This window comes from Protopterus annectens, chromosome 1.part1 (genome assembly GCF_019279795.1).
Source record: "Protopterus annectens isolate FY-2018-M chromosome 1.part1, PAN1.0, whole genome shotgun sequence".
NCBI classification, from domain to species: domain Eukaryota; kingdom Metazoa; phylum Chordata; order Ceratodontiformes; family Protopteridae; genus Protopterus; species Protopterus annectens.
The window spans coordinates 1,120,659,231-1,120,678,294 of NC_056726.1; the positions used below are offsets into that span (position 1 = coordinate 1,120,659,231).

The 19,064-nt window shown below is 43.9% G+C and overlaps 1 protein-coding gene across 1 annotated transcript in view; it reads right to left on the reverse strand.

Annotated features, from left to right (window-relative positions):
- LOC122815622 (deleted in malignant brain tumors 1 protein-like) overlaps nt 1-19,064 on the reverse strand; it is a 569,610-nt gene that overhangs the window by 295,613 nt on the left and 254,933 nt on the right. The window lies entirely within an intron of this gene.

Sequence of the window (19,064 nt, forward strand, 5' to 3'; positions counted from 1 at the left end):
TCTTTCTTTCTGGATGAGAATCCTTTTGTGATGAGATGAGCCACATAGAAGGATTTCCTGACCACTGTGGCGATGTGATTATCAAAGGAGAGACTACTGTCCACCTGTGTCCCAAGGTCTCTTATCACATTTTTGGCATTAAGTAGACTACCAGCTTTGTGGTAGTTCATGGGTACAGAGTTTTTACCAAAGGGGATGACAATACACTTTTTGGCATTGAGCTTCAGGCCATTGCTTTGACACCAGGTATCTGTCTCAGTGAGGCCCTTTTGTAGTTTGTCCACATCGTTAGGAGTTTCGATTATGGCTCATAGTTTGCAGTCATCTGCAAACTTTGTTAGCCAAAGACCTTCTGTGTTGGCCTGCACTTCAGAGAAGTAGATACCAAACAGGAGAGGACACAGGACTGAACCCTGTGGTACTCCACTTGTCACTGATCTGATGTCGGATTTGGAATCCGCTACTTCCACAGTGTGGGTTCTGTCCATGAGCCAGTTGGCAACCCATCTTGTGACATAGGGATTTATACCTAGTTTAGTGAGCCTATCTATAATTCCAGAGTGGGGGATGGTGTCAAAAGCCTTGGTGAGATGTAGATAAGCTGTATGAACCATTTTACCCTCTTCTAGATATATATATATATATATATATATATATATATATATATATATATATATATATATATATATATATGCTCATAACATGTAGTGGAGTCATACCTCAGCACCATACCTCTCATCCTCTTACTTCAAGAATTCTGGACAATGGCTATGAAAATGGGGGGACAATAGGCCAAAACTAGGGACATAATGTAAATATTGTTCTTATAAATGTGGAATGTTGCTAGAGTAACAGGGTAAGTTTCAGCATACATGTTCTGAAGGATATGAGTTCAAAAAATGAAATGTATGTCAACACTTACTGACAGGAATCCTGACATCATCACACTGATGCATCAGAGAAATACAGTTAAGGAATGTGTGGAACAGACCAGAAATATGAGTAGTAAACCTGGAAATTCTGACATACTCTGGCCAGTTGAGAGGTATGCTCAGAACCCTTTGGTGCAATGTCTGGACCAAGCCTGACAAAGTGGAGGGTGGAAGCCATGAAAATAGGGACATATCTGAAATACTGGAGTAGATAAGGTGACACAGTTGCTGCAGTGACACCCTCCTTTCAGTTCTAACATATATAGACTGATATAGCACAAGTCCAAAACCCAATTACTTCCCACTAGTTATTGACTTATATCCTCACATCATCCCACTGATGTGTCAGAAATACACAACACATATGGGGGCCAGGCAAAAGTACATCCCACAAATATCTGGACATAACATCACAGTGGGGAAACTACAATGAGATCCTCCTGTCTCACCCATCACACACACACACAACTAGTGGAGCATATGCACTAACAACTGTCATCATTACACCATCAATAGCCAGCCTCATAAACATCACTCTACCCAACACTCTTATCACCTCCAAAAACACCCTTGGCATAATGTTCCTATAGGTTAAACCCTACAACATGTCCACTGCCATACACACCATGATAGAACTGTTTGTACCGACTCTGATACACACAGCTATACCCCTCTTCCATCTGGTGTCTGTCACATGCAATATGCCCACCTTTCCTCTGTCCATCATATCAGTTAGCTCTGTCCCCATACCAGCCATACTTGCAACATTAAAAGGTCCTACCCTCACTACCACACTCCTAGCCTTTCTCCTCTCTGCCTACCATATCAGTGGCAGACATCCTCCAGGGTATGTCTGTGAATGCAAAAGCTATGGTACTATCAAATGATGTACGTGTGTTACATCAATATGAAGAAAGTGTCATTAATCTTGGCCCATAGCCCACCATGTATGTGCGGCATCATCCAGATGTCCTGCCCTAACAGGTTGACAGGAATGACTGGGCAGCAAGAGTGTAATTACAGTGTGCCATATTGACATAGAACAGAAATGTATAGCAGGTATTACCTGTGCATATGCAAGTATGGGTAGGTGTACCTAGCTGCCTCATAATTGACATGAGATGCAAAACGACAAGTAAATAAGCTGTACATGTTGTACATTTGTGTAACCTTAGTTTCTGTTCATCCAACAGAGCCACACTTCAACAGCTACTGGTTGTGGCATTGTCCTGACACAGACACGGATAGTATAATAATCATGAGTATCACAATGAAGTTGTAGAGGTGGCCAACTGTGTTATGACCTTGTGTCCATGCCTACTACAAACAGATATATGACCACCCACATAGCTGTATGGCCTCAGCAATACCTTCCTTGTAAAACCTGTCTCTACCAAAGTAGAATAAACCCTTTTGCTGGACAGCAGCAATGCACAAAGCTCAAAATGTGATGCTATATTGGGTGTGCAGTGGAAAGTAGGAGCAGGTACCAGATGGGAAAATGTCAACCTTTGTCTGAATGAGCATATTAGGTCACAGGTAGATTACTGTAAGGCTAACTATGAGCACAAATTGGACATATCCATAGGGGCATTCACAAGGCCATCTTCACATATGTCTGCAGTCTCAGAGGCAACAACCCAACCCACTCTGTAATAGTGATCAATCACAGCAAATACACACACACCATAGCTACAGCCAACCTGCTGTAGACAGGTTTAGGGCAAACATCACCCCCTGGATCACCATCAGTATAGGTGGATATACACAGCACAAGCACCCTTACCCTAATCATCATGGATCAGGTGCAAACTGCCTAATAAAAGTTAACAAAAGCAAGTCCCCTTGGGGCCTGATAACATTCATGTCTGCATCCTACATGAAACCAGGCATATGCTTCCAGCTCCATTATACACTGTATGCAAGCAAAGTCTGAGCACCATTGATATCCTCTCTGCAAGGAACATGGACACTGTCATTCCTCTACACAAACATGAATGATGAATGGTGATTTATGCAATGTACTGGCCCTCATTGGGAGAATATTGCACATCAGGATCAGGAGTACAATGCATGTTCATACAGTGCTGTAAGGTACAGCGGAATGATGTGTTTGTAAATGGTGGCTAATGATAGTCAATATTCATGTTATGGCTCTGTAAAGAACTCTGTGCAATATCTGAGGTCCTGTGATGTGTTTCCCTGTTTATGTCTTCTAGGTGCCATGCAGTGGCAGCCGCCTTACACTGATGCAGAGACAGCAGCATCACAGAAGCTGTAATCTTAAACTATGCCATCCTTTTTGGCCATAGCTGGCAAAATCTGCAGGAGCAGACTGCCCTGTGGGATGAGATCATCCACAGAATGAACATCTTGGGCCGCCATGGACACACATACAATCAGGTCAGGCATAGAGCAACTGACCCGATACATCATGCCCAGCAATGGGCTGCTGCTGCTGTAGTGAGGGAACGTACTGCTACTGGTAGGGGGCCAGCCACACAGGCCCCACTTACGGCATCAGAGGAGCTCCTTGCCAACATTGGGGTAGCCCCTACACAAACTCAAACATGGAAAACAGCAGTCGTGGAAGTGGGTGGCACCCAAGCAAAAGGTGAGGAGTGTCCAGGTAAGGCCAAAGTGCACATCAGTGCAATAAGGTAGCATTTAAACTGTCTTCTATAGAGTCTCTAGATGCATATGTCAGTGTAAAATGGATTAATGGGTGGGGTTTACTAATGCACACAAGTGGACATCTATGTTGAAGGACAGCAAATTGTGTAATATAGTGTGTACTGTACCTGTGCATTCAACTTGTATCAATGCCTAATGTGAATCTGCTGACAATACCTCTCCCTCACAACTACATAGTTCCCTCTGGTCTGCACATGGGACAGCAGCCCGAAGCCGGTAAGTATGGTATTTTCCTGTTGTAGCTCACCAATACCCCAGGCATGCTAAAGTTAATGCATGTGACCATGCACATAACTGTTACACTCAGCCATTTGGCAATATCTGCATGTTCACTTGTAACTTTGTTTACTGCATTGCATCATGGTGGTCATCACAGGGGCCTATTTGCAGGAGATGTCACATATCTGTAGCATACCTCACAACCTGCCATTGCAGGACATCTGGACAAAGACTGACAAAATGGGGGGACGAAGGCCCAAAACTAAAGTCATATTGTATAAATTAGTGGCATACAGTGCATATAAATGGTGTGCACACCTATTAGAATGCCAAGATATGCCATGGTGGTACGGTGGTAGTGTTGTTACCTCACAGCAAGAGGTTTTCCTGTTCAATTCTTGGCTGGGCTTGGAAGTGTCTTCTCTGTGGAGTCTGCATGTCCTCCCCGTGGTTGGGTAGTGTTTGAAAGACATAAATGCGTAAATGGGCGTGCCTTCACTGAAGGTTGAGCGTCGAGTTGGGATCTTGGTGTTTCGTAAAAATCTACTGCCAATCATTAGTGGACCGATGTTCCACTGTGGCAACCCCTTACCGGGAAAAGCCGAAAGACAAAGAACAACAACAACCTATTAGAATGCCACAAAAATGACAGCACAGACAATTTCAAAATACTGCCAACAATTCACGTGTATAACCTGTACAATTCAATTGTAAAGCAAACAAATCTGTTAGTGGAACAGTAATGACACATAACAATAGTACAAAAACCTAGATTCATATGTGTGCACAGGCTGAAGCTACTACTGTGTTGAGGCAACTGTCGGTATAACTACAGCAGTACATCTTATTGGGTACACACCTGCCATCTATTACAGAGACTCTTTCATAAACAGCAAATAATGGTCAGCTGTCTTACCAGGATTACCCTAACATATACCCAGTTGCCTGCTACAGCAACAGCCATGGTTCACATAGAGTTGATGAAGCTGCTAAGGGACCACATGTTTGAGATGCATCAGCCTGGAGAAGGATACCAAAACATTTCCACATCATTACACATACCATGGAACACAGTGCAGACAGTAATCAAAAGGTGTTGAAAATATGGGGCTACAGTGACATTGCAAAGAACTGGAAATCCCACCAAATTCTTTGAGAATACAAGTCCAATATTAGCCAGGGAGGCTGTCAGGAGCCCTACAACAACAGTGAAGGAGTAGCAGAAATATCTGGAAAGTACTGGGTGTGTACTACATGTCACAACAATCCTCTGTGGTCTCCATATGTCTTAGGGTAGGGTTGGAAGATGGCAGCAGTTCCTCACACCATACAATATCCAGGCATGCAAAAAAGTCTGAAAACAATACACCAGGTCTCCAAAAAGCAAGTGGAAAATGTGTTATAGTAATATGTGACCACAGTTGAACTTTTGGCCACAATTCTGACAGGTGTGTTGGGATAATAACACCACTGCACATCACCACAACAACACCACCTCCACGGTGAAGCATGGTGATGTCAGTGGCCTGCTTTGGGATTGCTGTTCACATGCTGGTACTGGGGCTGTAGCCAAGTTGTCAGGGATTATGAACAGTTCCAAACACCGGTCCCTTGTGGCTCCAATCCTTCTGGTGTCTGCCACATAGCTGTGGATGGTGAGGAATTCCACCTTTCCACACAACAATGGCCCAAACCATACATCCAAATCATCAAAAGGATGGCTTCCCCAGAACACATGCAATGTTCTGCACTGGCCCAGCCACAGCCCACACCTACGTCCAATAGGATATATACAGAGCGACCCAAAGAGGGCAGTGCACAGGGGATGACCTTGCAATCTGACATAGTTGGAGGTTTTTTGCAAGGGAGAGTGTGCAAACATTGGCAAGCCAAGATTTGCCATGCTGATGCACACATTCCCAAGAGGACAGACTACAGTGATTAAATCAAAAGGTGCTTTAACAGAATATTGCTTTAAGGGTGTGCACACTAATGCAACCAGTCTGTTCTATCTATTTCATTTAGAGAGGAGTTCTGGTATTGTATGAGGAAGTCAGGAGTGTCAGAGAAGTATGTAAGAGTGGTACAGGATATGTACGAGGGTAGTGTGACAGCAGTGAGGTCTGCAGTGGGAATAATGGATGCGTTTAAGGTGGAGGTGGGGTTACATCAAGGATCAGGTCTGAGCCCTTTCTTATTTGCAATGGTGATGGTCAGGTTGACAGATGAGATCAGACAGGAGTCCCCATGGACTATGATGTTTGCAGATGACATTGTGATCTGTAGTGAGAGTAGGGAACAGGTAGAGGAGAACCTGGAGAGATGGAGATATGTTCTAAAGAGAAGAGGAATGAAGGTCAGCAGGACTAAGACAGAATATATGTGTGTGAATGAGAGGGGGGATAGAAGAATGGTGAGGATGCAAGGAGTAGAGGTGGTGAAGGTGGATAAGTTTAAATACTTGGGGTCAATAGTTCAGAGTAATGGTGAGTATGGAAGAGAGGTGAAGAAGAGAGTACAGGCAGGATGTAGTGGGTGGAGAAGAGTGTCAGGAGTGATATGTGACAGACGAGTACCTGTAAGAGTGAAAGGAAAGGACTACAAGACAGTAGTGAGACCAGCTATGTTATATGGGTTGGAGACAGCGGCATTGACAAAAAGGCAGGAGTTTGAGCTGGATGTGGAAGAGTTAAAGATGTTAAGATTTGCATTGGGTGTGACGAGGGTGGACAGGATTAGGAATAAGTATATTAGAGGGTCAGCCCAGGTTGGAAGGTTTGGAGACAAAGCCAGAGAGGAAAGAATATGTTGGTTTGGACATATGCTGAGGAGGGATGTGGAGTATATTGGAAAAAAGATGCTATGGATGAAGCTACCAGGTAACAGGAAAAGAGGACGGCCTAAGATAAGGTTTATGGATGTGGTGAGAGAGGACATGCAGGTGGTTGGTGTGACAGAGCAAGATGCAGAGGACAGGAAGAAATGGAAACAGGTGATTCACTGTGGTGACCCCTAAGAGGAACATACAAAAGATGAAGAAAAAGAAGAAGATGTTACCTGTAACTGATGTGTATGTTCTTCAGTTGGATTGCACTGGTTATATGTCATGTGAAATTATGGCAATGTTATAACCTGATTTCTGAAATCTCATGTGATATATCGCAAAAACCTGGCATGTTAACAGGTGGGTGTACACTTACTATATCCACTGTAAGCTTGTGGAGTTGTTTGGGTAACTGGCTTTGTTTTAACATACAAGTATTACAGGTTATGCACTCTGCACCTCAAATTAAGACATTAATTAGTGGCACCAGTCCACTGATCAACCCACTAATGTATCAGACAAACACAGGAGTTATGCGGAACAGACCAAACATATGAGCCACACATCTAGACATTCAGCAAATCCCTGTACAGTTGGGAGGTGTGTTCTGTAGGAGTTGCCATAGTGCTATACAGGTGAACAGCAATAATTTACATGAGCGCATTGTGTGCTAGGTGAAGGGCTATCACCTACTAACACCACTCATGTATCCCAGAGGTGTATATTAGTAGTAACAGTAATTGGAAAGGGCTGCACTGCATGATGCTGAGGGTCTGTCTAGAATGTGTATGTTATTGTCTGACTGTGTGTCATGAATGTCCCCAGTTGGCTAATGTGAGGTCTGTGTAATGCCTTTGAGACACCTCACTTGGATGTGTGTGTGTGTGTGTGTGTGTGTGTGTGTGTGTGTGTGTGTGTACTGGCAAACCTTATACTGCAGATAGTAATTTATATATGCTGTATTTTCCTCACAGGGGGACATGGTGGCTGCCATCCCTCCTGCTCTAATTCTGATGTCAGTGTCTCTGCAGACTCTGACTATGATGATACTCATATAGAGGCACAGGTGGGGTTGTCAGGGGCTGAATCTGTGCCATCGTTTGGTATCCCACTATTGTCAACCCCATCCCCACACACAGTCACAATGCCCACAAATACCCTGTCACCCGTGGCCACAGATAGTGGACAGTTGGCAGGTGATGACATGGAACAGGCTACTGTGGTGATTATGGCAAATGAGGGTGCAGGCACTAGCTATAGCCAGAGTGCTGGTGAGGTCCCAAACAGGCAGGTGGGCAGGGGTGCTTGGAGGAGGATTACAGCCTGTCATGCCCCTGTTGCAAGTGCCAGAGCAGTCATCACCATGTACATGTTTCGGGCCGTCATGGAGGCACAGGCATGTAATGAATGTAACACCAGACATATATGCAGGGTCATGGATGAGCACATCCCAGGTGTCCATGGTGATATTTGTGAACTCACTGTGGCCATCTGTAAGTGTACTGAAGTTATGGATAGACAGTAGGGGGAGACCTTGGTACTCCTCGACCATGGAATATTTCTGCTTCAGCATTTGGCAAATGATAGTCAGCAGCCATGTGGATGTAGGGCAGCATCACGATCAGCTGAGGGTCTACTTGGCCATTAACCATCATGTTCCCATATTAGCAGTACCACCAGCACTACTGAAGGGGGTGTGCTTCCACACCATGACGCAGCAGGCCATCAGCACATGGTCCTGGCCGGTCCCAACAGGGACGTGGATTCATCAGACAGCAGTCACCATAGGGGAGTAGTACTGCATCTGGACTCAGTCCTGGTGGTGCTGGTGATACCCCTGGCAGGCCCAGTTCCCATATCAATGGCCAGAGATGGTGAACTGTACACCCTGCCATGTACGGACCACAGCTGTCCAAACACCCCTTGTGGGTTGCCCACATGGCATGATTGTGTGCATACAAACATACACACATCACCATCAGACAAGTCACCTCCACACACACACACACACACACACACACACACACACACACACACACACACACACACACACACACACACAGGATCACAGTTGCCAGAGTTGTGTTTGAAACCCCTACCAATCAAGTTGTGGTATCATACTATTATGCAGTTATTGCAGGTGGCACAGGACTACTAGTGTGATGAGTGTTACATGGTACCTGTAAGGTGAATAACATCACATGGGCTTGTGAGATATGGCAGTGGTGGGTGTACTGGATGTGAGAGTACTCATAATAGTGTCACATACAAGTCTACACACTCACAACCACTGCTATATACACCAGGGTGCGTGCACACACACACACACACACACACACACACACACACACACACACACACACACACACACACACACACACACACACACACACACACACACACACACACACACACACACACACACACACACACACACACACACTTGCCAGTACTGACATTAGCAGACCAACCAATCTTGTTATTTGTACCATACTATTCCATACTGTTGCATGGGGCTTATATGACTGAAGAGTGTCTACAGATACCACTACAGTTGATGTGAACAGCGGACCTCATACAGTAGACCTAGGAATGTGTACTGTGAGTACCATGACATACAATATGAAACCATGCCCATCCAGTGGATGCCATTTTCACACAAACACACATGATACTCTTCTCTCACACACATTTGCCACAACTGAGAATAGAACCCCTACCTATCCATTTATTGTTACTACATTGTTGCGCATTTATCACATGCACCACAGACGTTATGGGGTGACACTTATCCAAAGGTACTTCTAAGGTGAGGGACATCACCAGGTCTTGCAAATTATGACAATGGGTGATGTACTGGGTGAAAGAAACCACAAAATACTGTAACCTGCACATATACAGACTTGCACACAATAATACGCACACACACACACACACACGCACACACGCACACGCACACACGCACACACGCACACACACACACACACACACACACACACACACACACACACACACACACACACACACACACTTGCCAGGACTCATATTAGAGCTCCTAACTATGTACTTATTGGTATTATAGTGTTACACAGTTACCACACACACACCACAGAACTTATAGGTTAGAGATACCTATATAGTGAATAACATCTACAGCACTTGTAAGGTATGGCAATGGTAGTTCTGGGTGAGATGGGCCACCAACTACCTTCACCCACATGTTTACACACTCACAAACACTTTTGTACACACTAATATACACACACACACATTTCACAGTACTGAGATCAATAGGTTCAAAGATTCATAGGTGTGTACTTGGCAAATGGCCATGGAGGCTTTACAAGGCTAGCCCATGAGAATGCCCTGGCATCATGCCACCTGATGATACTCCCCAGTGTTTCTACTGAGTATAGTCACTGGAGTGATTCCCCAGGGTAGGTATTCTATTCCCCATCCACTCCTCCAGATTTCTCTTGAAGAGGGCCAGTGATGTGCTCTGCTTGACATATATGTGATGTATATTCCATAGTGTAGCCAGTCTCTGGGTTGTGAACCTGTCCCTCCAGCATGTCCTGTTGATTGTGAGAATGGGTTTGAGGTATCTGGGGCATGTTGTGTGGACAGATTGGTTTCTTCAGATTTAGCATTCCTGAAAGGGTTGGGTCAGACATGGCTGTGTATGTCAGGCAGAGATTGCACCTAAGTAGTCAATATGAGACTGAGATTCATTGGAGCTGTTGGAGTCTGTCCATTTGGGGCAAGTGTGTAGTACCTAAGAGCCTCTTTGTGAGGTACATTTGCAGCCTCTCCTGTTGTTGCAGGTGTCCAGTGGAGTACACAGCAAATGGGCCATAATACACATTGATTGGCCTACTGATGGGAGAGTACAGGGGAAACACTGTCCTTTTACTTCCTGGATTCAATGCCCTTAGTCAGGAGAAGTGACACATGGAAGGACTTTCAGAAGACAGTGGCACTGTAGTGGTCAACAGAGAGCTCACTGTCAACCTGTGTTCCAAGTTCCCTTATACCAACATCAGTGTTCAGTGGGCTACCATCAGTGTATTACTTTATGGGAACCATGATGTACCCAAAGGGGATGGAGGCACATCATTTTGCAGTGAGCTTATGTCCAGGGTTCTGACAACAGTCACAGGTCTCAGAGAAGCCTTTGTTAAGGATGTCAGCCAGGGCGCCTTCGTATTGGGCTGGTCCTCAGAGGTGTGGATCACAAACATGAGGTGACCCAGGTCCACAACCTGTGGGATTCCACTCATGACTGTTCAGCAGTCTGACATGGAGTCTGCTGCTTTCACACAGTGGGTCCTATCTGTGAGCCAGTTTGCAGGCCACCTACTGATGTAGGGGATGCTGCCTACCTGAGTGTGTTTGTGTATGATTCCTCAGTGGGGAGTGATATCCAAAGAGTATATGGGCTGCCTATCTTGTTATCTATTCCATACTGTCACATAGTTATTGCACATGGCACAATGCTCATAGGGTTGCAGAGTGTCTACAGGTCACTCTACAGTGGATGACAACTGTGGGCCTTTTAACGAGGACACTGGGAAATGTACTGGGTGGGCAACAGCATAAAGTAGCAAAACCCACTCTCTAATGGATCTGGGTCTCTCACACTCACAGACACACTTGCCAGGACTGAGATTAGAGCACCTAACTATCTATTTGTTGCTACTACAGTGTTATGCATTTATTGCGCATGCCACTGAGGTTATAGGGTGAAGGTTATCCAAAGGTATATTTAAGGTGACGAACATCACCAGCCCTTGTAAAGTACGGCAATAGGTAATGTACTGGGTGAGAGAGGCCACACAATACTTTAAAGTACTCATATATACACACACATTTGCCAGAATTGGGAGTAGATCTCTTACCTAAATAGTTACTTATAACTACAGTGTTATGCCATTATTGCACATGCCACAGAGCTTGTAGGGCTGAGGCCTGATGAAAGGGACTTCTAAGGTGACTGATAGCTGCAGGACTGCTAAAGTAGGGTAATGGGAAGTGTACTGTGTTTGAATAGGCCCAAATTCTTTAACTTATAAACAGACACACACAAAACACTTTTACATTGGCCAGGACTAAGAGTAGAGCTCCTACCTAACTAGTAGTTTGTACTACAGTGTTACACAATTATTGCACATGCCACAGAGCTTATAGGGTTTGAATGGACCCAAAATCTTTAACTTATAAACACACACATGCACACTTTTATATTTCCCTGGATTGAGATTAGAATTCCTACCTAAGTAGTTATTTGTACTATAGTGTTATGTAGTTATCGCCTGCACCATAGAGCTTATGAGGCTAAGGCTTGATGAAAGGGACTTCTAAGGTGACTGATATCTGCAGGACTGCTAAAGTAGGATGAAGGGAAGTGTACTGGGTTTGAATGGACCCCAAATCTATAACTTATAAACACACACTTTCATATTTGCCAGGACTCAGATTAGAACTCCTACCCAACTAGTTATTTGTACTGTAGTGTAACACAGTTATCAAATGTGCCACAAAGCTTATAAGACAGAGGTCTGATGAAAATGACTTATATGGTGACTGATATCTGCAGGACTGCTAAAGTAGTGCACTGGGAAGTGTACTGGGTTTGAATGGACCCAAAATCTTTAACTCTCACACCTTTACATTTGCCCAGACTGAGATTAGAACTCCTACCTAACTAGTTATTTGTACTATAGTGGTACGCAGTTATCAGAACTGCCACAGAGCTTATAGGGCTGAAGCCTGATGAAAGGTACTTCTATGGTGACAGACATCTTTAGAACTGCTAAAGTAGGGCAATGGGAAGTGCACTGGGTAGGAAAGGCCTCTTAATTCCTAGATCCCACTGACAATTCTGTAAGTGTATGAGCATGGCCAGTGTTATCTTCTATAGTAAATGTGGGACTCCATTCCAGGGATTGTTGTACTCCAGTCTGGTTTGTTTTGTGCTACAGCCATACCTCTCAACCTGTTGGTGAAGGATATCTGGAAATCCTATCAAAATGGGGTGACAATGGGCCATACAGTGATTGTGACTATTTCTCTTAGTAATGTATGGGTTGCTAGGGTTACAGGGTTTGTTTTAGCAGACATCTGACATATATGATATTTGACACTGTCATATACTGTTTCAGTGCCTCGTGACATACCACCTCAGATCATCACAGTGATTTACCAGAGGAATACAGGATGGAAGATGCACACACCAATATTATGGGCCTAATGCTAGGCATTCTTGCACAATCCAGCCTGTTGAGAGGTGGTCCTACAACAAATTGACTGCTGGAGCTGTGGAAATAGTCCAGCACCTTGGTGATATATTACAATGGTGCAATCCCTGTACATTTCTCTTCTGGCATGGTTTTATTTCCAGTCCATGGTTGGGTAATATAAGTGAGACAGGATCAGGGTGACAGGCAGACTCCAGATAGATTTGTAGGGGATAAAATATAGGGGGGTGTCCTGGGTCAGATAGGTTGGCCTTTAGCTCCCAATACATTGCATAGGGGTCTTCTAAAAGGTTGACTGCACTTGGAGGGTCTTGTGTCTGTGCCAGATTGTTTGACCAGCCTGCAGGTGTGTGTGTGTGTCTCACATATATGTATGGCCCACCTCATTTGGCTTGGCTGGCTACATTTTGGTGTCAGGATGTTGCATAGGATGAGTGAGCAGGGAAGGGTACGTTACTCCCCATGGCTGTGGGTGAGGGTTCTGTGAGTGCAGACATGTAACCATTTTCCAGGGTTAGGACTGCCTGCCATGAGTGCATTCCCATGTTTAGACTCCTAGCGCTGCCTGTCGACTGTACAGAGCTTCACAGAATGTCCAGATTCATGACTCAAATATCTGGTTGGTTACCCAAACGAGTGTGGTTTTCAAGTAAAAGTGTTTTGCAAGTCACTCAGGGTTGAAGTCAGATATTACTGAAAGTTGACATTGCAGTTTCAGACTTCATACCCTTCAGACATTCCATGCTAATACAATCATTCCATCAACTTTCTAACATTATTAGAGCAGTATTTCAAAGGCGTCCTTCTCATTGGACCTTTATCACTCCATTATTTATGGTTTTGTCCAGATTTATGGCTTTCTGAGGCTGGCAGGTTTGCTCCTAGCTTTTAGCAGCATGGCCTTTCTTTGCATTTTGTAGACTGTGTTATGCTGGTGTTATGGATCCCTTGACACTCCCTAACAGCACACTGCGGGTGAGACATGGGTATTTACCAGAGGCTTGTAGGCCAGGTTTGACAGATGCAGGCCATCTGTAGCAAGACAGCGCATTCTGATGATCATATGTTCCCAGGCTGCTGGCAGTGGACACCCCTGGAATGGCACCAGTAAGTTGACTGTTGGTGTTACTGACAATTGCTTTCTGTTTGTGTTGAGCCATCACTCTAGTTGACAGCTGGATGCTGTTTAAGGCTAGGGCCATGTTACTGCATTTCTATGGGACTATGAGTGGGGGGTGACACATCTGTATGCAATACACATTTGGACAGACAGTGCTGATATTTGCATAACATTTTGTCCCCATTTAGCATAGTGATGTGCCCTATCTTTGAGACTACATGCATAACAGTTCAGCCACAGGTCAGATTCTTCTGCCATAAACATTTTTAGTTTCACACTTCTTACCTTTCAGAGCCATGCTGCCACTGCCAGACTTGCTGTGATATCACTGTGTAAAAGTCTGTAGGTGGGAATTTCCTGGATGTCACCATGTGGGGGCCTTTACCAGACATTTCTGTATGGTTTTCTACAGCTTTTCTGCTGGGTGAGGCTGGGATGAGTATGGGACCTCCACTTTGACATCCATGCATGTGACCTATGACCCCCCCCCAGTTATTTGGTTCACCACATATACTGCAGTGGTATTTGTCAACTAGGCTGGTACTGCACAGTGTAAGTAAGCCAATACTGGGCATACAGTTCCTGCTGTCCAACATAGCTGTCAGTTGTCTGCTGCTATCCCAGTAAGCCACCCCATTCCAATGGATAGTTGCATCAATACGACAGATATGCTATCAGACCATTCTACTCCATTCATTAATTGTTAAGAAGACTGACTTACCTTGTGCCTGAGACAGTGTGAGGATGGTGCGTGAGGGCTGACTATGTTGAATGCATGCAGTACACTTCCTATTCATGATAAGGTATAGGTGGTGTGATGTTTGGCATCCATTTTACTGTGTGTGAGAGTCAGAGAGAGAGATATCAGTCCCTCAGGCCCTACAGTGTCAGTGTATGTGCTATGCATTGCTTCTTTGCCAAGGACAGGGGATACCGGGCACACCTCCATCTGAGTACAGGGGCAGGCTCAGGATGTTCCTCCTCTGATTCCCTCTGCACCTGTGGAGACCTTGGCAATGGTGGGGGGCTGTGTGGCCCTTCCCCATTTTGTTCCTACTGCAGCTGTTTCCACAGGATCATATTGTGTAGCATAGCACATACTATGAACATGTGTACACATGTGGCTGGAGCGTAGTGCAAGGCTCCACCGGATATGTCAACGCAGTGGAACCGTGACTTGAGCATCCCAAACACATGCTCTGTAATGATCCTGGTTTGTGCCTGTGCCTCATTATGGCGTTCTTGTGTGGGTATGTCTGCATTTCTGATGGGTGTCATCAGCGACGGCTCCAATGTGTAGCCAGCATCCCCCACCAGATGGCCATATGGGATGTCCTCACTCAAAAATGCCTGGTGCAGCTGTGATGAATGCCAGATGTGGGAGTCGTGATAGCTTCCAGGGCTGCCAGCACACACATTCATGATAATGCCCTGGACATCGCAGAAGACCTTGAAGTTGATGGAGTGAAACCCCTTGTAGCTTAGGTAGACCCTACCATGGTCACTGGCTGGTGCTTTGATGTGGATGTGTATGCAGTCTATGGCACCCATTATCTCTGGGTATTTTGCTACACAGTGGAAGAGATGCATATTGCTGGTCCTCTGCTCACAGGTGCTGGGGAAGTAAATGTGCTCAGCAGCATGTGGTTTCATGGCATCCAGGAACTGGTGGAGTATTCTGTATGCAGATGCCTGTGATACCCCCACGATATCCCCAGTTGGTCTTTAGAAAGTACCTATAGCTAGTATTCTTAAGGCTATACATACATTGGTATCCACTGGGATGGAGTCCCCTCTGTTTGTTCTAGGTCTGAGGCGAGGCTGGCACAGCTCAATGAGTTGCTGAAGTGTGTCCCTGTCCACCCTGTAGCACTCTATTATCTCCAGATCATGTAGCCCCTGGTAGGTTACCCTGGGTCTGAACACTCTTCTCCTCCTCCTTGGTCTGAGTCAGTTGTCAGCATTACCCTCTTCAGCCTTTTGCACATACTGATAGATCAAAATGACAACAGCCTCTAACATTTTTTGCTATTTTCTCAGTTAAAATTCCCCCGTATGTGTACTCCTATGGTGCAGTTTGTGGGAAAAACCAGACTGGAAGGTGTTTGCATAGTTTATAGTGGTGTGCTGCAGCTGCTGCCTGTGTGATTTCTGACTTTGAGACATTCCATCTGCCAGCTATTTTACTTGAATTTGAGCACCTATATTTTTCTATTTCCCTTTTTTTCTTTTCCCCTTCCAATTTCTTCCCCTTTTAAGCCCCAAGGTGCGGAGTGCAAGCCTACTGCCTAAATCTAAACAATGCTGCTATTTCCATTTTTTTTTTTATTATTTTTTTAAGTCCCAGTGTGCATCACATACACCCATTTAGCTAAGGTAAACACATTTTAGCAGACATGGCCCACCCCTGGATGGAAACCTGGATTTCATTTCATGGAGTAAGACATTACAGCTTCAGAGACACCCCCTTGCTTAGTTGTGCTTAACTAAGCGCAAACCTGGGGACAGAGCTCCAATGTGCTTACAGCAAACATGACACAACCCCTTTTCATGTTAGCTACTCCTCCTGCCTACACTATCCTGTTCTAGCACCTACATGATTTGGTGCAGTGTGTGGACTTAGAATATTTTGTGATTCAGTAAATTTTCTTTCATTTACATACACCACTGCCTCAGTCCATAGTTACTGTTCTGACACGGAGCCTTTCCCCTTGACAACTAGTTTTCCCTGGTAATGTTTTCATTCTGCATGCCATTGACTATAATGGCAAAGCGCAGATTTCCCCTAAAATTGAGTTTATATATATATATATATATATATATATATATATATATATATATATATATTTATATATTTTTTTTTTTTTTTTTTTTTTCACAATTCTGTTTGTGCGCTGCCGCCCTTTGCTTAAATGGCCAAGATCGGCCAAAAAATAACTTTGCTTTTTTTATTAAATTAAACACTTTGGCCATTGGCATACCTAAAATTTATTATATATGCTTTTATTTGAGCTGTCATACCTCCATTTTGTTATTTGCAGAAATGTGTTTGGTTAGTAACCAAACACATTTTTGCAGCTAGCACTGTTTCTGCACGGATGCCTGCCTGCTTTCTGAATCACTAATTCACCTTATTTGCATGGTTTTCACCATCAAATGAAGTAATTAGCATTCTGCATGGCTTTCTGTGCAGGAACAGTGTCAGCAGGCTCATGCACGTCAGATCGGCTGTTTCCTGATAGCTCAGCGGCCTTATTCCATGCAGGAGCGGCTACACTGTTCCTTCTCAGAGATTTTTGTTTAATGAAACCTGCAGTAGATAGCAAATACAATAGATTAGAAGATTAAGGCTATGACCTGTTAAGATGTTGCTTCCTGTAGTCCAGGGTTTGATTCCCTCAGCCTCTGTTTGCCTACTATATGATACTGAACAGGTTAAATAACCACACTGTGATATGGAATTATTTTGAAATTGGACTAGCCTCTTCAGTGGCCCACTGGATTGCATGCCTTGTAAATGTGTATGTATCTAAATTTCAGGCATTAATATAGAACTCAGATAATGGAAAACTGATGAACAGGACTGGAAAAAGAATCAATAACTGGAAGCATCCTGTTAAAAGACCATATCAGTCCTTAATGGAACACCTATTTATGTTTTGTATGTAAAAAAATCTCGTCATAACAGGTCCTTAGCACAGTTAGCTAAAGAAGAGGTATTTTCTTTACAGCCAGAGAACTGCATCTTGTAGCTGGTGTATGTTTGTCACATACCAAGTTGAAATCAACAATGCACTTTATAAACATTTTACTGAGTGTGCAGATTTCAAATATTTTATTTTTTTTGTGTTCAATTCAGTCCATAGGGTTTTAAGGGGTGGTGATTATAAAAAATTGCTTTTGAGGAGAGAAACTTTTTTGCAGCTTAGGTCATGTGTTATATTCTGTAATGTTGTTTTAAAAGTTGCTTTGCTGAAGTTTTTCAGATTTTAATTGTTTGATTTGTCAATCAATTGTTTGAGTATGTAGAAGAGTATATAAGATTGATTGACATTTTGTCTTTTTATTCTGATGACGTCTTTGAACGAAAAAGGTAAATAAATCTTTCTTTGACTGGAGTGCCTTCTGTAGATGTTATTTTGTAGCTTACTAACTTCTTTGTGGCAACCTGCTTGGTTTGCCAAGGTTTGCCAAGTACCTGACCTACCAACAGCTTAACAGTACAGCCATGCATAAAAACATCTAAGGCTAATCATAAAATTCCCACCTTCCCTGTGATGCCCATGCACTGGCCCAGTAATCAAGGAACCTCAATCCTCACCACCAGCACCAGTGAGGGATGTGCACATTGGGAGGATGACAAGTAAACACACAATAAAGTACAATTTCCCTTAAGAGCACACAGAGATCACAGCCAGTCTGGGGCTGTTTTCTCCCTCTTTCTCCAGATCCCCAATAAAACTGCCTACTGGCACAGCTATAGGGTTAAGATCTCAGCCGGGTAGTCAAGCCAAAACCTCCAACACTCTAGCTGACACATACACACACACACACACATACACACACACACACACTTTGATAATTGATTTATATACAAACACACAGACACCGCTGGAGAAGGCTGGCACAGGTTCACTATCTATGCACTCTTCTGCTCAGACTATAAGGCAGTACTAGCTGCCACCAACCATCACTTATCAGCCACTATAAGGCCCTTCCCAAAGGGTGACCAATTCTACTGTGTTATGTTACTATTATCCAAATGGTAAGTGTGACCAAAACTTTCAAGGCTGTTTAGGAGTGGTGTAGACAGTGTCACCAAAAATGCATATACAAGTACTATAAGAGCGTACATATCTCTAAACAAATCAGCCACAATTAAAAGGTTTAAATATATTTAATAATAAATGATAAAATAACAAGACAATGCTCAATAACTCAGCACAGTGACTACAGAGCTCAGAATCACAGGAAATATTTTCAAACAACATTACAAGACAGTCTCAAATAAATACAGA